This window comes from Hippocampus comes, unplaced genomic scaffold (assembly GCF_001891065.2).
Source record: "Hippocampus comes isolate QL1 unplaced genomic scaffold, H_comes_QL1_v1.1 scaffold9, whole genome shotgun sequence".
Classification (NCBI taxonomy): domain Eukaryota; kingdom Metazoa; phylum Chordata; class Actinopteri; order Syngnathiformes; family Syngnathidae; genus Hippocampus; species Hippocampus comes.
In genome coordinates, this window is record NW_017805275.1 from 6945850 (window position 1) to 6968690 (window position 22841).

At 40.8% G+C, this 22841-nt stretch overlaps 1 protein-coding gene across 4 annotated transcripts in view; it reads right to left on the reverse strand.

Moving 5' to 3' along the window:
• Positions 1 to 22841, reverse strand: part of frmpd3 (FERM and PDZ domain containing 3) — a 56525-nt gene that overhangs the window by 21226 nt on the left and 12458 nt on the right. The window lies entirely within an intron of this gene.

Here is a 22841-nt window from a genome sequence, read left to right on the forward strand (position 1 = left end):
CCTGCTCCCTTTTTACAGATGCCTGCGTGGGAGGAAGTAAGAGCATGATTACAGTTGGACTGTGTGTGTGGAGTGTGTGTGTGGAATCAGATTGTCTACGGCAGGAAAATGTCACAAAGTGACGGAAATGTGTAAGCGTTTTAGCATCTGACCTGGTTCCAGATGAAACCGGCTGTGACATTAATGCTTTAAAATGGGGAGAAGAGAAAGACCGTGTCAAGATTGCTCAGAGGCATTATGCATGGATGCAAGAGCAAATACTTTTGAGTGCCACCGGCGGACATCAAACTGTCAGTAACTGGAAGCTGAGTCCTTTGGTCAATAGTTTATTGATTAAAATTCTTGTCACTTGTAGTTTGTGCTAACAGTGGCTTACAAGGGACACGGCTCATCTACAATTCCATTGGTGCATAACTAATCTCTACCTTGCGTCTCATGAGAGACCATTTATCTTTAATAAACTTATTTTTAATCCCACGTACATGATGAAAAATCTCTTAGCCATTGTGGGATTTGGAGTGTAATTAGATAATAAACTACTCGACATTCATCTGTCGGTATCTGAGGAGAACAGCAGTGATGAACGTTGCCATCCCAGCTGGTGCTGCTGCAGAAAAATGATAATTTTGCTTGACAATGATTACTGCCCCCTCATCTATTATCCACTGTCTATTATTACGTCCATAGGTACTTGACAGTGCAAGTCTACCTACATTCCTTTGCCCTTTTCCTTCTGCCCCTCTAATGAGTTTTAATTGCCATCTGTTCCCCTCTCCAGGTTCTGAAAGGTACCCATCTGGCAGGTCTTCAAAGAGATGCCAAGGATCGCTCACTCATCAGGTGTGTGTGATAACTGTGTGTCACTGGGAATGTCAGTAGCATCTCGACTCAAATCCGAGGACAGAGGAGTCTATTTTCTCGACTGCTAGGCCTTGTTAGGACTAGGCCACTCTGAAAATGGTGTCTTTTGGTTTTACAGTCACTACTCTGGACGCAAGCAGTCAGTGAGGGTGGTGGGTCTTCTCTCAGACCAATTACCACCTCTCAAAAGTGTCCCTCAGGGTTCTATACTTGGTCCAACTCTTTCAGTATTTACATCCGTATAACCCATGCTATTAGTAACTCTCTTGACACACAGTTATTTCTAATTGTAGCTCCTCCCTCCAGCATGCCCTGCGTATCCTTCAGAGGAGTTTTACGAACATTCAAAATGCTTTTTTTCCAATCAAGACAGCTGCAACATTTACCCTACAATCTCATGATGGCAAACATGTTGCTCAAATGCTCTTTTTGAAAATGAGGACATAAAACAAAAACTGGACTGTAATCTTTAAAGTACAAGCACAAGTACAATCTCAGGTACGACCCCCCCTAGCTGTCATCATGCTTTACGTTTTGATGGTGCATGCGGCCGCGCAAGGCTCTGTGGCTTAGGTTGCCAAATAAGGTGTCCATCTCCTTTCATAGTAAGGCTCGTTTGCTGTGTGTTTAGCGGGGTTTCCTCCTGGACGTCGAAGGAAACCTGTCACTCTTGAACAAGAGTGAACTGTCATTCAAAAACCCTTCACGGATGCCTAAAGGATTCACAAAAATGCTCATCAGAACTACGTTCAGGTCACGTTCGCCCAAAGTCTCACATACAACACTGCTTATTAAACGTCATTACGTATAGCATTACGGCACAGTATTGCCGAAGTCACTGCTAGGTGTACAAATGACCGAAGATCAAACAGAGTAGAGTATGTCTAATCGACATAACTGCCTCATGCATCACTGGCTAAACTGCTTGGTAAGTTTTTACCAACACCTGCCAAAATGAATTTTAGCTTGCATTTGGCTAGTTGGTGGGTGTTAATATAGAACCCTGAATACAGGTAATATAACAATACTGAAAGGCACATATTCTTCCCAAACTGTGAAAAAGGAGTGCTATTTACACACTCGCCACGTTCTTCTTCTACTCTTCTTATCCCATTATAAGTGGAAAAACATAAATTGCAAGGAGAGCCATGCTGAGCTGAGTAAGTACGATGCTGTGCATAGAGGCAAAAATTAGAGGAGGTTTTGCTCCGCATCTAGCTACTGTCCTAGACTATTTTGTATGCCACCAGGGCATATAGCAAGTACTTTTACAAATATAGTTTACTTATATATACATGTAGGAGCTTTTTATTGAAGCAGAAATGAAAAGACATTGCTGTGTGGCTTTATAAACAGTTTATGTGCATTAAAATTCCTGACTGACTTTTGAGAAGAAGTGAGAGCGCAATGAAGGTTGCCAGGGGACACGGAGGCAAACATATCTACCTGGCAATAGCAGCATCGTGCAAATGCCAAAAGGGAGGACACTGAAGAACTCTGTCAAGAAATGATCCCCAAGGGCATCAGCAAGTCTGCCCGTTGCTATGACTACAGCTCTCGGTGTAGCTCATTGAAACTCGTGGGTGGATGAGAATAGCGATGTGGTGGCTGCATCTCAGGGAGAGCTCGCCAGCTGCTTAGTGATCCCACGTAGCAGCTGTGTCCACGTTTCGGCGTCCCTTTGGGCACAGAGGTCAGGGCGCCTGGTGCACACTCTGACCTCAAGTGTGCACCAGGCTGCAAATGCTCTCCATGGCCTCTGGGTCAGGTAACAATAAATGACCTTCACTTAAATTTCTTGCAGGTCTGACAGTTTTATCATCACTAGCTTGAGGGGGCATTGCATAACAACAACAAATAACAGCAGTGTAGAATATGTGATCAGTGGTGACCGTGACAAGGTGACGCTGGAGGCTGCAGTAATCAGTCACTCCGTTTGCGAGTCCGTTAATCAGTCTGACACATTATACTTTACGCGTTTGTATGGTGAAGATATTGGCCAAACATAATTTCCGCCGCAGTCCGTCATCCTTCCATTGCCCTCATCAGGGTGTCGGGTGAGCAGGAGCCTAGCCCACCCTGGATTGGTCGTTCAGGGCACATATCGACAAACAAGTACAGGTGCAATGATTAATCGACAACTCAACATCAAATTAATCACTGATTATTGACCATAATTGATTATTTATTGATAATTGATTGTTTAAAGACCTTGTTCAGTTTAAATTTCTCCAAATGTTTGGAAATTAGATTAGAATAGATTCATCGGTCATTTGAATTTTATTCTACCAAATATTGGAATCGGCATGGGCCTAAAAAAAAAAAAAAAAAAAAAAAAAAAAAAAAAAAAAAAACTAAGTAAATCATATTGGTCATGTCCTTATTAAAACACTTAAAAAAATAATCCGGTTCATTAATTCCTGGCCAAAATTATTGACAGGTTATTTGATTATGTTAGTCATTATTTATAGGCCTACAAACAACCATTCACATTCATTTCAAGGCTAATAAGCTCTCACGGCACAGTGGTCGGGAATCACTGCAGTTTACCACCGTACTGCCGGAATTTGAATGCAAACTGCTAATTAGGTCTGTATTTGGTTGCATTAACCCTTAGCCAAAGTTAAGAAGCGGCTGTTGACAGTGCGAGCTACCCAAATATAAATATCATCGGGCCAAACCTTAAAAGCACTGATCTAAACAGCACTCTCAAGATCTAAACGAGTCTTTCGATGCGCAAACACAATGTGCATGCTTTTTTGAGTCCGTGTCAAAACACATCTTACTGTTTTCACATCACTGCAGTTGAACTGCAATGTTCGAACCAAAAAGACGCAAATATCTGTGAAGAACTGAGGAAATAATGTCAAACGTTGATAGTCGTAGCTTACTGTGGATAAAATGGCATCATTAAGTGGAGGGCAACCACCCATAGCTTCTGGTGCTTTTATGGAAAGTGAGCAGACTCTCAGCTGAGGCACATTGTTGCTATTATGAATACAAATAGCAGAAAGCCGCAGTGGTCCTATTGTGAAGAAAATAATAATTTGGACTACTGATGACAATTGGAGGAAGTATCAGGCATGTCTGTTGAAAACAGGCTGCTGTAAGGGCCATCTGCACACAGTGTTATATAGTACAATTTGGACTCTTTATGGCACAAAATACTTCAAAAATCAAACACAGCTTGGAAATCAATCCATCATATTCATAACGCGAGACATCTGCAAATCTTGTCAGACGTCAGCTCAGTGAGCTTCAAAAAGTTTGAGCTTTTGTGTAATGCCTTCATCGAAAGGTACAGTTGATTGGCAAATAGGAACTGTGTCATGAGAACCCTAACATCGGAAATGGAACGTACCAATCAGATGCTTATACAAATACAATGATTATACACTAAACCTATTGATTCCATCAATACCATAAAGCGCCACTAGGTGACAGTATTGACTTTGTGCCACTTTCTTCCTCCCCCTCTATCACTGTAAGTAGGTCTTCAAAAGGTGAGTTTTCCTTTTTGTTTAATATATATCTATCGATATAGATCTATCTATCTATCTATCTATCTATCTATCTATCTATCTATCTATCTATCTATATATATATATAGTCATGATTCTGTTTGTGACCAACAGGCTGCACTGTAGGGCTCCCCCTGCAGCTGCACACCTGTTGGTCATTATGTAAGTAGTTGTTTAAAAGGACTCCTGACATGACCACTCAGGGTCGGGTCATTATTTTTTTGTTGCTGTCATGTTTGTTCCTGTCATGTTTTTGGTCATGTTTCTGTTATTGATAGTTTTTTGCTTCAGTCATGGTTTTGGTTTGCTACTTTGGATTCTTTTTGTTTTCAGGACTTAGTTTGTTTAGTATTTAGTTTTCTCTGTGTTTTTATCAATACAACTCGTCAAGTACAAACCTGCTCCTCCCTCCTGCCTGCTTTTTTGGGGTCCTCCACCACCACGCTACGTGACATTTAAATTTCTTTTTTTTTCCACAGTGACTAATTTCTAAGGCTGGGAGAAAAAAATGTTTTACACAATGTCACATCAGAAAAGAACAACTTGGGATGGCAATGAGTGTTACAGAATGGATCGTGTTCTCATGACCCATCCTGTAACGAATGCGGCAATTGTTCGGACTAATTTTCTTGATTGTTTGCTGTCATTGTTTTGTGTAATTTCGGAGAGAAGATCAGTCGTTGCCAGGCGATGGGTGCATAGTCTTGCTTCCAAAGTCATTTACACACTTGCCATTTTAATGGAAAAGCCGCACTTGAATTGTTGTAGTATGAAAATTAATCATGTCAAATTCAGAAAGGTGTAAGTAGTGTAATTACAAACTGTAAGCAATTAGGGCAACAAGATTTTCTTTGATGTTCGTGAGGACTTGGTCAAGGTCTCTGGATTTAATTTCTTGATCTGGAATCCATCCAGACAGAGAGTAACCTCAATTACATTGCTGGACTGAGCAATAATGGTGGGACGCACGAACAATTCACAGAGGAATGGCGATACTGTGGAGGGTGTAATTTCCCCCAGGAGTGCTCCCAACGACATCAACAATGAAGCTTACTTTTCTTTAAATGTTGCTAAACTGCAGAGAGTGCTCCCATCCTGATTCCAATTTCTTTCTTTCTCATGTTCATCACACTTTTTATGATTTGTCTCATCAAATTCATGAACAAATGAGAAAGAAATTGATTGAATATATGCAACAGTCTGGACAAGGTTTTAAAGCAAATTGCAAGGCTTTGGAACAGTGAAATGAAAAAGGATGAGGCAAAACGTGCTAACCATTGGTAAGTACACTGTGCTGCACAAATTGAACTAAATAATAGTAAAGTGCAGTAATACTAAGTAGTTGTAAACAGCCTCAACAGTAATTAGTCTCCGCTCTCTGCCACTGACAAATAAAATATTGTGGCTGAGACTGTCGCATCAGACAAACTGATGAAGCCCGTGTTGCATATCAATGTGTTCCATCCATTCACAGAGATGTCCTCGCGGACAATCACGAAAGGTTGCCAACATTTTGCATCATGGAGAAAATCCCCGAATCTGCAAAAAATCCTTTTAACATGATGGAAGAGGATACGCGATTATCTCCCTGGTAAAATGAGCCCCTTTTTGGACAAAGACAATGCCTTTCAAACGTCAGGCCTCATGGAGCCCAATAGCGGCTGTGTCAATCTGGCAAAATAAGCACTGACTGCAGGTTTCAGTTTGCGAAGAACAAACCTATTCAAAATATACTTTTTTTCCTACTTCTCTTCGCAAGGATTTGAAGTTTTGAGAAGAGGGTTCAATAGAAACCGGTTTGTCTAATCCTCTTTTCTAGGGACACACCCGTAGGGCAATTTAACCACTTCACTATGTTAGGAATTTGATGGCTGTACATACTCGCTATATAATACTGGCCTGTGGCTACTGGCGGAATTGACACGCTCCGTGTGAAGAATATCTTGAACTAGGAAGATTGGTGCACATCTTGTTCTTGTGTGCGACTGTGTTTTTCTGCCAGATAACCTGGCGTCACGCATGCTCCACTTGACACAAATGGCCTCCCCCGCAAGGCCACACGGTATTTAGTTATGTGCTTCCTGCAACCCGGATGTTTTCAGTGGTTCTTTTCCTCTCCTCCATCTTTCACTCTCTCCTGGGCAATCTGTTTTCTTCTCTCAACATTTACTGCCCGGAAGCTAAATGTAATGAGCATCTTTGTTTCAAAGATGTGTCAAACAATTAACACTTTTTCCTTTTTACGATCATTGCATTGCGCTCTTGTGTACCAACGTTGTCACATCAGATTGCACTACTTGTGATGTCACATGCAAATGGTGAATCGTTTTCTTGCTTACAAAGGCGCTCCTGTTCTGATTTTGATTTTCATCAAGACACTGTTGTGTAAACATAGGTCCAGAACAAGTTGACACAAATTAAAAAAAAACATATTAATAAGGGAGAAATAAATGCTTTGCGACATGCCATTATCTTTTCTACTTGTCTAAAGAATGTGTGTTGTAATATGGGCATGGTTCCAGTCTCGGACAGTATTCTGGAACGTGTAACAGGATAATTAAAGCAATATTTTACAGTGACTCCCGAAAACAGGTCAACAAAAGGTCAGCAAGTCTTTGCTTGTCATATAAACGTGGCCATTATAATGGCCATATTCTAATCAAATGAACTGATTGAAAGATTGAAATATCAGTCTCTTTTTATTTTAATGTTGCTGTACTGTGTACAAGCCCCATTTTACATTCTTTCATTCATTTTCCGAACCGCTTGATCCTCACTAGGGTCGCGGGGGGCGCTGGAGCCTATCCCAACTGTCTTCGGGCAGTAGGCAGGGGACACCCTGAATCGGTTGCCAGCCAATCGCAGGGCACACAGAGACGAACAACCAACCATCCACGCTCACATTCACACCTAGGGAAAATTTAGAGTGTTCAATCAGCCGACCATGCATGTTTTTGGAGTGTGGGAGGAAACTGGAGTACCCAGAGAAAACCGACGCAGGCCCAGGGAGAACATGCAAACTCCACACAGGGAGGCCGGAGCGGGAATTGAACCCTGCACCTCTGCATTGTGAAGTCAACGTGCTCACCCCTGGACTCCCGGGCCGCCCCTCATTTTACAGTGGTAGAAAAAAAAAAAAAAACTAGAGAGTAAAAAAGTCATTGTAACCCAAAAAAGCAAACGACAATATCTTTGATATATTTTGTGCCAGAATGAGGTCACTAACATGCGCTAAAAACAAGAACAAAAAACAAAAACATTCTTGGTTGTGTTCTGTCTTGTCGGTGTTTTCTTTTCGGTGTTTCTGTCTTGCATCAATAGAGGCTCCAAAGTTAAGAAGGACATAAGAAAGGTAATGGGTTTTGGAGTGGATATGAATTGTGCAGACAGATGTTTACAACCTTGGGGACAACACCAGCAAAGCCACGCAATTTCCATTAGATGCCCAATGCAGACAAAGAAAACAAAGGCCCTGTAAATCTCAGGACGGCGAAGTTTTGTTGAAGCACCTCATCCTGTGACTCTGACCGCAACTGAACTTCTTGCAAAAAAAACTTTCCCTTTTCTCAAAGTCACCTTGTTTTGTTAGCAAATAGACTGAATGAACGGGGGTGACTGTCACGTCAAATCCTACAAGTATCCTCTCCCTCAGAATCTAATAATTGCTTTCATTTCCCACTTTTTTGTGCAACAATCACCCTGCAAAATACTTTTGTCTAGACAAGTGTACATTATGTTTTGTACATTAGTGGGCATTCTACAGTACGCTCTCTTGAACTCAGTTGAGTATTTTTTTTAACTTCTTATTTCACTTCCACAGCCCATTAATTCAAATGCCACCGACAACAAACATCCTAATCTAAAAATAGCTAGTTGATGTAGCAGGGGACACCCTGAATCGGTTGCCAGCCAATCGCAGGGCACACAGAGACGAACAACCAACCATCCACGCTCACATTCACACCTAGGGAAAATTTAGAGTGTTCAATCAGCCGACCATGCATGTTTTTGGAGTGTGGGAGGAAACTGGAGTACCCAGAGAAAACCGACGCAGGCCCAGGGAGAACATGCAAACTCCACACAGGGAGGCCGGAGCGGGAATTGAACCCTGCACCTCTGCATTGTGAAGTCGACGTGCTCACCACTGGACTACCGGGCCGCCCCTCATTTTACAGTGGTAGAAAAAAAAAAAAAAACTAGAGAGTAGAACAGTCATTGTAACCCAAAAAAGCAAACGACAATATCTTTGATATATTTTGTGCCAGAATGAGGTCACTAACATGCGCTAAAAACAAGAACAAAAAACAAAAACATTCTTGGTTGTGTTCTGTCTTGTCGGTGTTTTCTTTTCGGTGTTTCTGTCTTGCATCAATAGAGGCTCCAAAGTTAAGAAGGACATAAGAAAGGTAATGGGTTTTGGAGTGGATATGAATTGTGCAGACAGATGTTTACAACCTTGGGGACAACACCAGCAAAGCCACGCAATTTCCATTAGATGCCCAATGCAGACAAAGAAAACAAAGGCCCTGTAAATCTCAGGACGGCGAAGTTTTGTTGAAGCACCTCATCCTGTGACTCTGACCGCAACTGAACTTCTTGCAAAAAAAACTTTCCCTTTTCTCAAAGTCACCTTGTTTTGTTAGCAAATAGACTGAATGAACGGGGGTGACTGTCACGTCAAATCCTACAAGTATCCTCTCCCTCAGAATCTAATAATTGCTTTCATTTCCCACTTTTTTGTGCAACAATCACCCTGCAAAATACTTTTGTCTAGACAAGTGTACATTATGTTTTGTACATTAGTGGGCATTCTACAGTACGCTCTCTTGAACTCAGTTGAGTATTTTTTTTAACTTCTTATTTCACTTCCACAGCCCATTAATTCAAATGCCACCGACAACAAACATCCTAATCTAAAAATAGCTAGTTGATGTAGCAACATAGATTGACAAATGTACTTATTTTTTTACTGGTTATGTTTGCCTGGCAGGATTCGAAGTGCATATTCTTCGCTCCGCCCAACTTGCCTCACTTCTGTGTCACCACAGAAGCATATACTGTATCTCACTATCTTATGAGGTACAAATGATATCATAATATTTCTGGTTTGATCTACATAGAAGATGATGACACCATCTGCTTCTTGAATGATGATAAAAGGCCCGTCTACCCGACCAAAATGTCAATGGGTTGCCCTTGACTTATCTGTCAATGCCCAGGGTCTTCCCTGCATTATAAATGTGATCACTACGCTCCATGATTTTCAGTGAAGTGAATGTCTGTCTTTCTTTAGAAGCTTAAGCTCTCTAATAGAGCTCTGTTGTCTCTGCACATGTCAAGTGGTTATTGTGGAAAGAGGAAAGATCTCCAGTGTCCACTACCTGCTGAGCCTTCACTCTCCACATATTTCAGCAATCTTGACATTAACCGGACTGTTGATTGTGCTCAACACTGCCGCTTATGTAATGGGTCTGTATATAATGATGTCAGCCCTAAAATTACAACATGAACATTTAATGTTGTTTTTGTGAAAATTGGCCCATGCAGGCCAAATAGTCCCTTTTATTGCTGTAATATGTTGTTCACTAGTGATGGGAATTCCGGCTCTTTTTAGAGAGCCGGTTCTTTTGGCTCGGCTCACTAAAAAGAGCCGGCTCTTTCGGCTCCCAAATGGCTCCTCAGTTTTTTTGTTGCTTAAATTAATTTACTCCCAAAAATAATGTAAAATTATGTGTAAAATGAATTACGAATATAAAAAATGTACAGTATATCAAATATTTATTATTTATATGGCTTTATATTCTTCTGAACATACTCAACATGGCGTACAACGTGGAGTGCTACAAAAAATAAATTACAAAGTACAAAAACAAAGACCCATCTCAAAACAAGGTCAACAAAAAGTTCCAATCTCTGATTGTGTATATTTATAAGCGTTTAACTATTTACAGTAAAACAACATAAGTAAGCTTTGATTACCACACAACAAATTATAAATTAAAATTTGATATTGGATATTTTAACCTTGCCCAGTCTACACGCTGCCTTTGAACTATCAATTAAGTTGAAATTAGTCCAAATTTCATTGCGTTTCCGATCCATTTTCTCACCTTTCCACTTTCCACGTGTAGTTTTTTTCTCTGTACTGTAGCGCTATCGAGCTCTCTCTCAAAAAAAACAGGAGAAAAAAAAGTCGGCTCCCATAAAGAGCGGCTCCCGATGAGGAGCCGGCTCCTGTCGTTCTAAGAGCCGGTTCGTTCGCGAACGACACATCACTATTGTTCACCCATAGTCAAAGGGTTGGGACACAATCTGATGACATATTAGATGCTGTTTTGAGCACTGTTGAATTTTACCAGCAAACAAATGCTTGATTCTTTTGCTGCTCTCTCCAGTTTCGTACACGACTGTTAAAATATGCAAAAAAATATACAATTTGCACCCTCATACACATACTGTACATCATCCATCCATCCATTTTCTAATCCGCTTATCCTCACAAGGGTCGAGGGCGTGGTAGGTGAGTACAAACACCCTGAACCGGTTGCCAGCCAATCGCAGGGCACACATACACAAACAACCATTCGCACTCACATGCACACCTAGGGACAATTTGGAGTGCTCAATTAACCTACCATGCATGTTTTTTTGGAATGTAGGAGGAAACCAGAGTATCTGGAGAAAACCCACACAGGCACAGGGAGAGCATGCGAATTCCACAGAGGAAGGCCGGAGCCGGGAACCGAAACCTGCACCGCTGCACTGTGAGGCCGACGTGCTAACCACTCGCCCACTGGGCCGCCCCTGCAGTACATCACTACTATTCATCATGCGTCTGATATTAATTGATCCATTTGTAATATTTCACTTTTTATAGCATTCCCTCACATTTGTCACCAGATTAAAATGGGATGTGACTTTATCATTTTAAATGATCAGTCACATAGCAATCTACAAAGTCTGCATATTTCTTAATTAAAATATGCACATGTAGCAAAAATTTCACTGCAACATCAGTCAGAGGTTTCGTCGGCGACCGTAATCTTACTCCCGATGTCTGCCATGTGCTGGCATTTTACGAACCTCATGTTTGATTTAGTAAGTCTTGTCTCGAGTTGAAAACAAGGCAGGACTGAGGTTCAGTTGTTGCAGCAAGGAACAAAAGTCCTGGGATGAATTTCTGTTGGCTCAGGCCTCTTATATGCAGTATTCCCAAAACATAAGGTTATACAAATGGGTCAAGTGATGGTGGCCATTTCTACCACAGATGCATTCCTGAATGCGGTTGTGTCTTTGAAGTAAAGCAACGTCAGGCTGCACCATAAACCCTTTGGGCTGCCATACCTCAGAACAGCCAAAATATTATCTGAGAGTGCTGTTGAGATGGCTCAACATAAACAAACGAAGACAAACAGATGTTCAGCTTTCTTGCCACTCATTGAGTACGATCTTTGTTGTTGAGGTGTCTTGGCTGACAAAATGCAGTTCATCCATGTAATATATATTTCCAATTCATACAGTCATAAAGTTCTGCAAAATGTCTTGCTTGTCTTTGTATTTACCTGCCCCATCTTCTAGACGTGTAAAACAAATAAAAACAAAACAAAAAACAAACAAAAAAAAAATGGATCCCCTCAAAACCAATGCTTCACAGTGTTAAATGACACAAACATAGCCAAGAGGTCTTGAACAGCTGCGCTAAAACCCAGAAGAGAGGCAGAGTGTCCATGACAGCAGCAGAGTGGCTCTGTCTCTCTGCTGTCACCCTCCAGTGAAGCAGCTTCTCTCCTGACAGTCCAACACCAGACAGTGAAACTCATTCTCCACGCAACACTGGCCTCCTCAACACCCCCAGCCCCTACTCTCCACCGCCACCCACACAACCCTTCCATTGCATCTCTCCAATGACAACCAGTAAAGTGGTCTTCTGCTTCCCCATCTTCCCATATTCCTACAGGTGAATTTCAGTGAATTGGAATTCTCGACTCAACTGTATTTATAGAGCACTTAAAAAAAAAAAACCACCACTGTATACAAAGTGCTGTACATGGAGCAAAAATAATTCCTACAACAACAAATCATAAAATAATAACAAAGGCAATAGAAAGCACAAAAACAGTAAAACTAAAAATCAAGTCTAATGCTGAGCCAAAAGCCAAAGAATAAAAATGATTTTTAAGAAGAGTTCTAAATATGGGCAGCGAGGGGGCTTGCCAAACGTTCAGTCAGAGGTTGTTCCAAAGAGTGGGAACAGCAATGGAAACGGCTCGATCCCCTTCTTGGTATCTCTAATAGTGTCTGCTTCACAGACCTGAGGCATCGGGCAGGCGCGTAGGCGCGGAGGAGCTCAGACAGGTAAAGTTGGGCGAGGCCAGTTAAAGATTTGAAAACAAATAATCGGAACTTAAAAGAACACTAAAATTTATAGGGAGGCAGTGAAGGGATGCTGGAGTAGGAGCTATGTGCTCCCTCTTATGAGTACCAGCCAATAGGCGAGCAGCAGCATTCTGGACCAACTGCAGACGCTTAATGGAGGATTGGCTGACTCCAAAGTAAAGTGCATTACAGCCGGGATGTGACGAGGGCACAAATGACAGTTTCAAAGTCCTCTTGAGAAAGGAGAGGCTTTACATGTGCCAGCTCCAATTTAAAATCACTGTCCAATTTAATACCCAAGTTCGAGATTGTTGCCTTTGGGGGCTCAAGTCCGCATGATGGGATGAACAAGGGCATCTGGGACCAAGCACCATCACTTCTGTCATCCTTTCATTGAAATTCAAGAAATTTAGTGCCATCCAGGTTTTGATTTCCTACACGCAGGATAAAAGAGGCCTCAATGAAAAAGCGTCTTTTTCGCTCAGCGGGACATAGTTTTGACAGTCATCCACATAGCAGTGGCGGGAAATATCATGTTTCCTTAAGATGGAACCCAATGGGAGCACATACAGTGAGAACAGCAGAGGCCGCAGAATTGAGCCCTGTGGAACACTACATGGCAGTGGGTCAGTTCGTGAATCAGAACAACTAAGGCTAACGCACTGGTTCTGTCAGCTAAATCGGCCCTGAACCACTGAAGGGCTCTACCGTCAATGCCCACCAGGTGCTGCAAATGAGGCAACAGAATACTGTGAGCCACTGTATCAAATGCTGCAGTTAAATCCAATAAAACCAGACAGACACACATAGTCTCCAGTGTCATTTGCCAGGAGGCTGTCATTAAAAACTTGTAACAGGGCTGATTCTGTGCTATGTATCATTTTGAAACCTGACTGAAAGACCTTCAAGACATTATGTTTATCCAAGAATTATTTGAACTGCATGGGCACCACTTTTTCCAGAATTTTTGAAATGAGAGGCAGCTTGGAAATGGGCCTAGAATTTGACAGTACATCTTGCTCAAGGCCAGGTTTCTTGAGCAAGGGTTGCACCACAGCATGTTTAAACTGTTGGGGAATTATACCAGAAGAGAGGCTGCTGTTGATAATGGCCAAGACCGATGTACCAATACTCGGGATAACCTTCTTAAAGAAATGCAGAGGAAGAGAGTCACAAGGAGAGCCAGATGGCTTAGTCTGGCAAACCACATCCACTAAACATGTCAAAGACACAGCTTCAAAAGATTGTATCACAGATGAACCCGAAACATGAACAGAGGGGTCAAATGTGGTATTTGAAACTGGAGTCCGAGCTGTTGAAACCTTATCAATGAAAAATTAAAGGAATTAGTTGTCCTACCGAGACAGTGAAGAGTCTGAGCAAATAGCCTGAGGGGGTGTAAGTACAGACTCAATAATTTTAAATAGTACACGTGGGTTTTGATGGTGAGCCTGAATTAGGTTTGAGAAATGTTCTTTTTGCCCCCTTATCTGTGATCTGTTAGCTATGCCAGCAGTCTTTCCAGATTTGATAAGAGATTTTTCCACTTATGTTCGGCTTTATGGCACTCCTGCTGAGCTGCATGAGTTCTGTCGTGAAACCAAGGGTCACTACACAAACGGCTCTATTTCTGACACATGGTGCATCATAAGTCTGCGCAGAGGCAGTTTAGACGAGCTGATGGTAATTTTGCAGGTGTACGCAAGCGAGCGCATTTACAGAAGGTCAATTTGCGCCATTGCGGTGTGAACACAGCTGACTCCCTTTGTTGCCAATTGAAGCAGCTCCTCTCATTCTCTTTCAATGTGGTGCATTCACATCTTGCATGGAGATGTCGCTGTGTAGAAAAGGAAGCAGTGATCCAAGCATTGTCACTGCTGTTTGCCAGTGTGGCAACAGAAAATGTAAGATGCTATCCTCATTCACTACAGAATGAGCTGTTAGTGGCATAAATGTGAGCTGACCTAATTGTATGCTAATTGTCCTACCGAGACAGTTCAGGCAAAACTGTGCACCAGTAGACTAGCGACAAGTTTTCCCAGTCAAGTACTGCATGTTAACTGGTAGAATTATGTTAGTGTACTAGGTACAAGTAGCACTTAATTTTCCACTCATGCGCAATAGTAGCATGTAATTGACCTACTAGTACAGGACTGTTCTAAAAGTTCAAGATTCATGCACTAGTGAGGTCCTTGTCCTCATTAGTAGAATGACTGCGTCTTAATTGTAATGTTTTTCTACACCTGCGTTCCACAACTGGATGAAATTTCTGCCTGGACCTGAAACATGATATCAAGGATACTGGGTAAATGTGCAAATGACTTTCCATAATTTACATGGCAATAGTCTGGAAATTGTATCGTCACTACCGTCATGTTTATGGAGTGTGTTTGAAATGCATGTTTGCTGACATGGTGCGCAATTACAGTAAATAGCGATGACAATGCGTGAACGCAGCAGAATAAAACAGCACTCTTTTTCGATCACAATATTAACGCTGAAGGACATTGTCTGCTTATTTTTTACTCGTTTATCTCACTTGGCTTTTATTCCCCAACATTAATGCAGCTTGTTGCAATGCTTTGCTTGCATTGATCGACAGGTTCGGGCGATTACACTTCATCTTAAAGCAATTCATCAAACAGTGGTAGAGTCGGCTCCGATTGTTTTGTACAAGGTTCCCCGACCTTTTACTGTATGTACCGAGGACCGGTTTCACTAATCGCAATATTGTGACACACTGGCATAGAAACAATTGTTAACACACGATTAAAACTACAACTCACCATTATGCTCAATGTAGTTGTTCTAACTTGTAGGACCCCTGCACTTGTTTCTCTTCAAAGAGCTGGTCCCATGTTAGGTTAATCAGAGACAATGACACCTTAAGTGTGGAACTTAGGTCCTCACTACCCTGTAATTTGGTTTTGTTTTGGTCACAGTAACTGCTCAAAATTCTGCTTCACAAAGATTGTTGGAAATGGAAAGAAACTTAGTCAGTGCTTTTTTGGGCAGCTTTTAAGAATCAAGGCCTCAATTGCGAGCCTCTCGCCGCATTATTTCGCAGAGCGGGCCTGGTGTGTTAAAATCAACAGTAGCGCTAAACCTGTATTTGAAGTAGGATTATCTATATTGTATTTTATGTGCAGCTTTCTCTCTCTTCATTGGCCTTTCCCCACTTCCAAAGCTCTACAAAGAGGCTTCTTTTCCACTAATTTGGTAGCTATTTGACTTACTTTTTTTACTACTGTATTACTTCATTCAGACGAGTGATTTCACATGTATGGAGGCATACGCAGATACTCCATTTTCAAAAAAAAACAAAAAAAAAAAGTTATTTGAGACACTTGTTCCATCTCTCTGTGCATCCCAGTACAAAATGTCTGGACTGGTACCAGTTTACTGCCACATGGTTTTGGAATCACTGGTTTTGTGTTCTTCAGAAATCCTGACCACAATGAGAGGTGGATTCGTTAAACTCCATGATGGGGCTAGAGAAGCATTTTCACCTTTTTTTCTCTTCTTATCTTCCTCTGCAACCACAAACTTATGTGCTCTTTGGGATGCTTTAGTGGCTGTGTGGAGAATACCAAGTGGCTTTTCCATTCACATGTGTAATCACCTGGCATGCTCAGTTGATGTTGCTGCATGTGTGCTTCGACCCAAGTGTAGCATAGGCAGTGCACCCCCTTCTTCATAAGAAAATACCACCAGACAAAAACATCACACATGTATGAATATAGATCAGTGGTTCTTAACCTTATTAGAGATACCGAACCCAACCAGGTCATCTGTACATTCATCGAACCCTTTGTGACTGAAAAATTTAAATTCAAGAAGTGTTCCTTCAATTTTGCCGGTGCGAGACTAGAGTTGCTCAACTTGGCATGACAAATCATGCAGATAGGATGCCGAATCCCGTCACGTTCCGTGCTGCATGTGAATCCGTGTGGTACATATTCGTCCGACCCCTTTTTTTTTTTTTTTTTTTTGCTCGACATAGCATGTATTAAAACATTCTAAAAAAAAAAACACGGCGTACTGTCACGACAGTCACACGTTGACTACTGAGCGAAACTAATTTCCCGCAGTACTGATTGGACAAGCAATGTCATGTGATCATCTGCAGCCAGTGATGGCCAAGCTGGCATGCCATAACTAATTGACATGTTGAGTCGGGTGTGTCTTAACCTCCATGGCAGAGGCTCCGTCGAACCCCTGAGTCCGATTAACCGAACCCCTGGGGTTCGATCGAACCCAGGTTAAGAACCACTGAGATAGATAGATAGATAGATAGATAGATCGATAGGTAGATAGTAATCCCTTGTTTTTCCCAGTTAATGGGTAACAGAAACCTCCCGTGAAAGGTGAAAACCGTGAGGTAGGATTTACCCCACTGAATTTTACTGAATTTTCGTGTATGTGTATTTGGGTACCAGCATGTTTAAAATATGTAAACAGTATTTATACTTGACATATTTGAGACAAAGATGACAACAGTACACATATTTACTTACATCTTGAATTTTAAAACCTTATACAATAATTAACATCCATCAACATTCCCTTCTGAGAGAAGTTAAGAGGCTTGTGTTGGTGGCGTAGACTTGTACAGGCTTTAGTCACTCGGAGATACTTGTGCTGTACTACGGTGTACCTGTGGTTTTTAAATCAGAGAAAAACATGGTGACGAGTAGCGCTACGATGTTCATCTTGTCTTCTTATTAGTTGAAATAGGTTTAAGGTTTCTTTTTGATTTTTTTGCAGTTTTTTTTTTGTAAAGACAAAACAACTCCTTCCGAGCTGACAGTTTTGGCTGTCACTTCAGCCTTCATCTGCACTGTCGCTGCTTCCCTGTGTCGTGTTGAAGAAATAGCTGACCAAGTCGTGAAACCTTGAAAAATACCAATCACCCCACCTCCCCGCCACCGCCGCCGCTGAAGCAATGTGTCCCTGTTGATGGTGCCATCTTCGTGGAGGGACGCGCAGCCAATCAGCTCTCGGGATAAATTCACACATGCTCTCATTGCTTGATGTCACACCGGGAACCAATCAAGCGCCTTATTTGAGTGGTCACGTACAGTCCAGTAGAGGCAATGTTTAAGCCTCTGAGTCATGTCAGCTCTTTGCTCAACATGTTGGGAAACCTTTTCTCTCGCACCTCAACATGAAACAAAGCGTATTTCCGCAATACAGCTGCCGATATGGCTGTATTTTTTGGGGAAAACCCCCCAAAACAAAACAAAAATTTTACTGTTTAGTTGACCACAAAAATTGGTCGACACAAAAATTCTGCCTCAAAACTATACAACTTTAAAATGATATAATTTTGATATTTATGACTATATTTGGGACAGCTCGAATTAATGTTGGTGATTACCCGAGTAATTCATGGAATAATAAATACAACATTCAATTCTAAATATAACGTGTATATGTAATCATGTAAGATTGTCGGTCGGTTGGTTTACGGTTGGTAGGTAGATAGACGGGAGTAATAAAATTTGGACAAGGTTTCAGGGTTTATTCAAAAACTCTCGTATCCATTTTTGGGAATCCATATAGATGACAAACCACATTCTGTATGCAAGTGAAAATTAATGTAATGAACTGGAGCCTATCCTAGCTGATTTTGGGCAAGAGACTGTACCTTGGACCGGTCGCCTGTCAATGAGAGGGCATAAATAATAAACAACCATTCACACTCACATTCACACAATTGGAAAACATGGAGTCTTCAATTCACCTAACAGGCATGTTTTGGAATGACAAAAAGCATAGAAAATTGATGGATAACACTTTATTGTATGAGGAGATTTGCCTTTCATTAGAAGTTGTGTAATGGAAAACATTCAACTAAATATTTCCTGGGGTCTATTCGACTGTGCAGTACAAATATATTGTATGCTGAATTCTCCGTTTGTGTGTAGGAAATAATTATTTGCTTGGCTGCTCGTCCAGCTTTAATCCATTCAGTGCTCACTGGGTGAAGGAGAGGGGCAAGCTACATGCATCTTGCCGCCATGTGCAGATCTAAAAGAGGTTGACGGTGGCATTGAAGCAGATACACGATTCTTGTTTGCATTTGTTATTATTGTACGTAATGTGAAATGCGCTCGGGAGCATTGGCCAAGGCCTTTTATGCATTGGAAAAAAAAAAAGATCGTTGGTGTCTTACAATTTTTTCATTCGTCTGAAAGCATCAGCATTCTTTGTGGTACAGTATTGATTGAGTTGGAATTTTTAAATAGTTCAATGCTCTTGGCTATGTTGAATTACATAACTGGTCCACTACAGAAAGGTTTGGAAAACAGGTCATTCCTTTTTTTTTTTTTTTTTTCTGCATTTAACCTTAAGCCCTGCTTGTAAAGGAGTAAAACAGCACATCAGAGTCACTTATTCCTCAATATTTCACACAGGATGTCTCTGGGATTGTGTGCACCTGTGGAGAGACGTGTATTCCTTTTCCAAGTGGTGGTCCACTGGCTCCATTACCAGTTGTGATAAATCAGTGCACTCTTGTCCCAGTTAATGGGACACAATCAGTAACGTTAGCAGCTCATCAGCAACCACAGCGTGATGGCCCCAGTATGTGGGCCTCGGAAAACATATGATGATCAATGTGAATGCAGGGATAATCGAAAAGATTCTCTCAGACATGATACTGAACACTTTGCGCATTGATTTGAAGGGCTCGATGAGTAAAATTGTCTCAAAGTACACAAAAGTGGTGTACCATTACAACTGTGGGGAATGGTTGCAGCGGTGAAGACAGGAGTAGGCAAATCCTTTTACTTAGCTTTTTTTGTTGTCAGGAATTATACATCGCTCTGTTTGGTATGATTGATTGATTGTTTATTGAACATATATAAAACATACAATAACATGACAAAATGCAAACAAAAATTATGTCAGGAAAATAAAAGTGAAAGTAAGTAATACAAACATCATCACAATTATATGTTCAAAGGAGTAGGAAGAAGTATACAACTTATCTAGTCCTACCCCTTGTTGTGCAATAATGTATACTGATCATTTCCAATACCAAAGAAAAGGAAGAAATCTAAATTTCATCAAATACTTTAACCCTTTTGTGTACTATACTTATCTATTGATACACCTTTCGGTTTGTATATATGTATAATTGTTCTTTCTACTTTTTATATCAAATGACTCATATTGATTATATATACTGCATTTCTTGAATACATTCAATAAGTTGTTCAAAATCCAGAACAAGAACAAACCATAGTATTACTATGTTTTATAAGTACCAGTATGTAAAATTTATCTTCTTAACTTTGCTTTATGTAGGTTTTTTGTCTCTGATTTCAAAAAGCTTCTGGATATTTTGACAAAGGAGATTGTTATGTGCTTTATACATTAATTGGGCAATTTTGAAGTCAACCAGGTCATAGAATTTCATTGTATTTGATTTGATGAATAGTGGATTTGTGGGTTCGATATATTTAGACCAATTGATTATTCTGATTGCTTTTTTCTGTAGTTTTAAGACAGGGAGTGTGTTTGATTTACAGGCGTTACCCCATATTTCCACACAGTAGGTCATATATGGGAGTAATAATGAGTAATATAATGTGTACAAGGAACTCATATTCAACACATCCTTAGTTTTGTGGAGTATCCCGATAGTTTTGGATATTTTCCTTTTAACGTTATCAATATGTGGCTTCCAGGATAGTTTGGTGTCTATTACTAGTCCAAGAAACTTATTTTCATAAACTCTTTCTATTTCAATTGAGTTTATCTTTATTTTAACTTGGTCTTTAATTGGTCTCGTACCAAAAATAACTAACTTAGTTTTTGTTAAATTTAAAGATAGTTTATTTCTGTCGAACCAGTTTTTTAATTTGGTTAATTCATTTTCCACAGTTTTCAGGAGTTGTTCCATATTTTTTCCACAGCAGTAGCATTTCTTTAAAAATTATAATTTATCCTGAGTACTGCAAATCACAATTAAACAATTAGTGCATGTTTGTAAGATACTTATTTTTGAAAATGTGTCGATGAGTGAGCCATTTAAAAGTTTGCCCCATTGTTATATATGACAGTAGAGCTTATATGAGGACTAATGCTTGACAAGTGCGGCACATTTAAAAGGAATCAAAGTGGCCACTTTGATTGGCCATGATTGAAGTTGACTTTGACCACTCCCACAGGGGCGCAGTCCTCCCTCTCGCAAGTCCGCCGGCCTCAAAAATCGGGACTAGCTTGCTTCTGTGCAAGGGTCACGAAATTAGAGCCTTCTGTGCTTTAGCATAAGCACCTGTTTACTAGTGACATTATTACACTTGACAATCAAGTATGTTACACATTTGGTTTGAAATAATGGCTGTACTGTGAGGTTTTACAGCCAAACAGACAATTTCTCTGTACAAAAAGTTTCAAAATCTGAAAAAAAAAATTCTGAGGTTGACCGAGATCCTTGAATTATGTTCGACTTCAGTTAATGGCGTTCCTCAGTTTACAAATGATGCACTTCCTGTACTTGGATGGTGGCATGACCTGATCTGTACATATGTTGGAATACTTAAGTTTATCACGATGAAGGTACCCTTTGTAACTGCGAAATTGCGGGACCGCCACTGAGGACCTCCTGTAATTAAAATAAATTATGTCAAGGTTTCTCTCTCTGTTTTTTTTACTCTTGCTCTTAAGCAAAGGTATGTATTAACTTTGAATTTAAACACAAGATCCTTGGCGCCAGCACAAGTGGCTGCCTCGGTTAGTCTTTGTTTTTGTCATTGTCATTCGTTTTTGGCGACCCTATACCTCTTACTGACCCGAGAGGAGACTTGCTAAGCATTAGGGCGTATGTGTCAAAGTCCGGCCACTTTAAAGCACCAGACACTTTAAAGCTCTCAAAGACTTTCTGTATAATTGCATACCTAAAGTTGCACTACAATTACTGCTACTGGTCACTTAAAAAATGTTGCAATGATTATCTACACAACTGTCAGAGTATTGTTTTGCATCACTGATCACTTGATCTCTGATCGGCGATTCTGCACATTGTCGCACAGCTGTTATTGGGTGGTGCTAATGCAAAATGGTTCCACCTTACCCCCCAATTTTGCTGCTGTAGACTGCAAATTTCTTCAGTGTGGGACAAATAAAGGTTATCTTATCTTACCTTATTACGGAAAGTCTTGTGATACTTGTGTCCTGTCTTTATGGTAGTTACTGTTTATTGCAAGACAAAATGGCGCCGCGAGAGTGGCTGCCTTTCCAGCAGCTCCTATATTTTGTTGTTCTACTTCTTCCTTTCATAACTTTGCTGCTGTGAATTGGGAATTTCTCCATTGCGAGACTAATAAAGGTTTTCTTATCTTATCTTAAGTGTAGCCTATACTACCAGATATGCTGGTTTGTGGTTGCGGGGTTGTTCAATAATACAACTTCTGGAAAGAGTAGAGGTTCTTTATTTCAGCATTGCCGTCCTTCTCTTAAGAAGGGAGGCAATTTGTGAAAACTCACTTGTCTCAACAACTGTGCATGCTCTAGATATGCTCTGTGGGCAGGCATTGCTCGTCAAACAGGCAAATACGATTGGCTCTTATCATTACACCGGAGACAAATTCTTTGTGTGTTCTACGTAACTGGCCAATAAAGATGATTCTGACAAAATAAGCTTGGTCTTGCCCCCATCACCAGTATCTTATTGTAAGATAAGTTAAGATAAGAAAACCTTTATTAGTCTCGCAATGGAGAAATTCCCAATTCACAGCAGCAAAGTTATGAATGGAAGAAGCAGAACAACAAAATATAGGACCTGCTGGAAAGGCAGCCACTCACGCGGCGCCATCTTGAAGTCAAAATAACAAAAATAACACAACACAACACCTAGGACACAGACAGTCGTGCAATCTTCACCACTTTCCTGCATACACTTTGTTGTCTGAAGCAGTTATAGATGAAAGAGGAGAGGATCAAAGTGTCCTTTTACCAGTGGATCAGAGACGTCATGCTGAAAATGTGCACGTCTGCTACAAGCTAAGTTTTGAAAGCAAACACGAAGCTGTAGCGTCCATTGACAAAAAGAGATTAGTTCACTACTCCTGT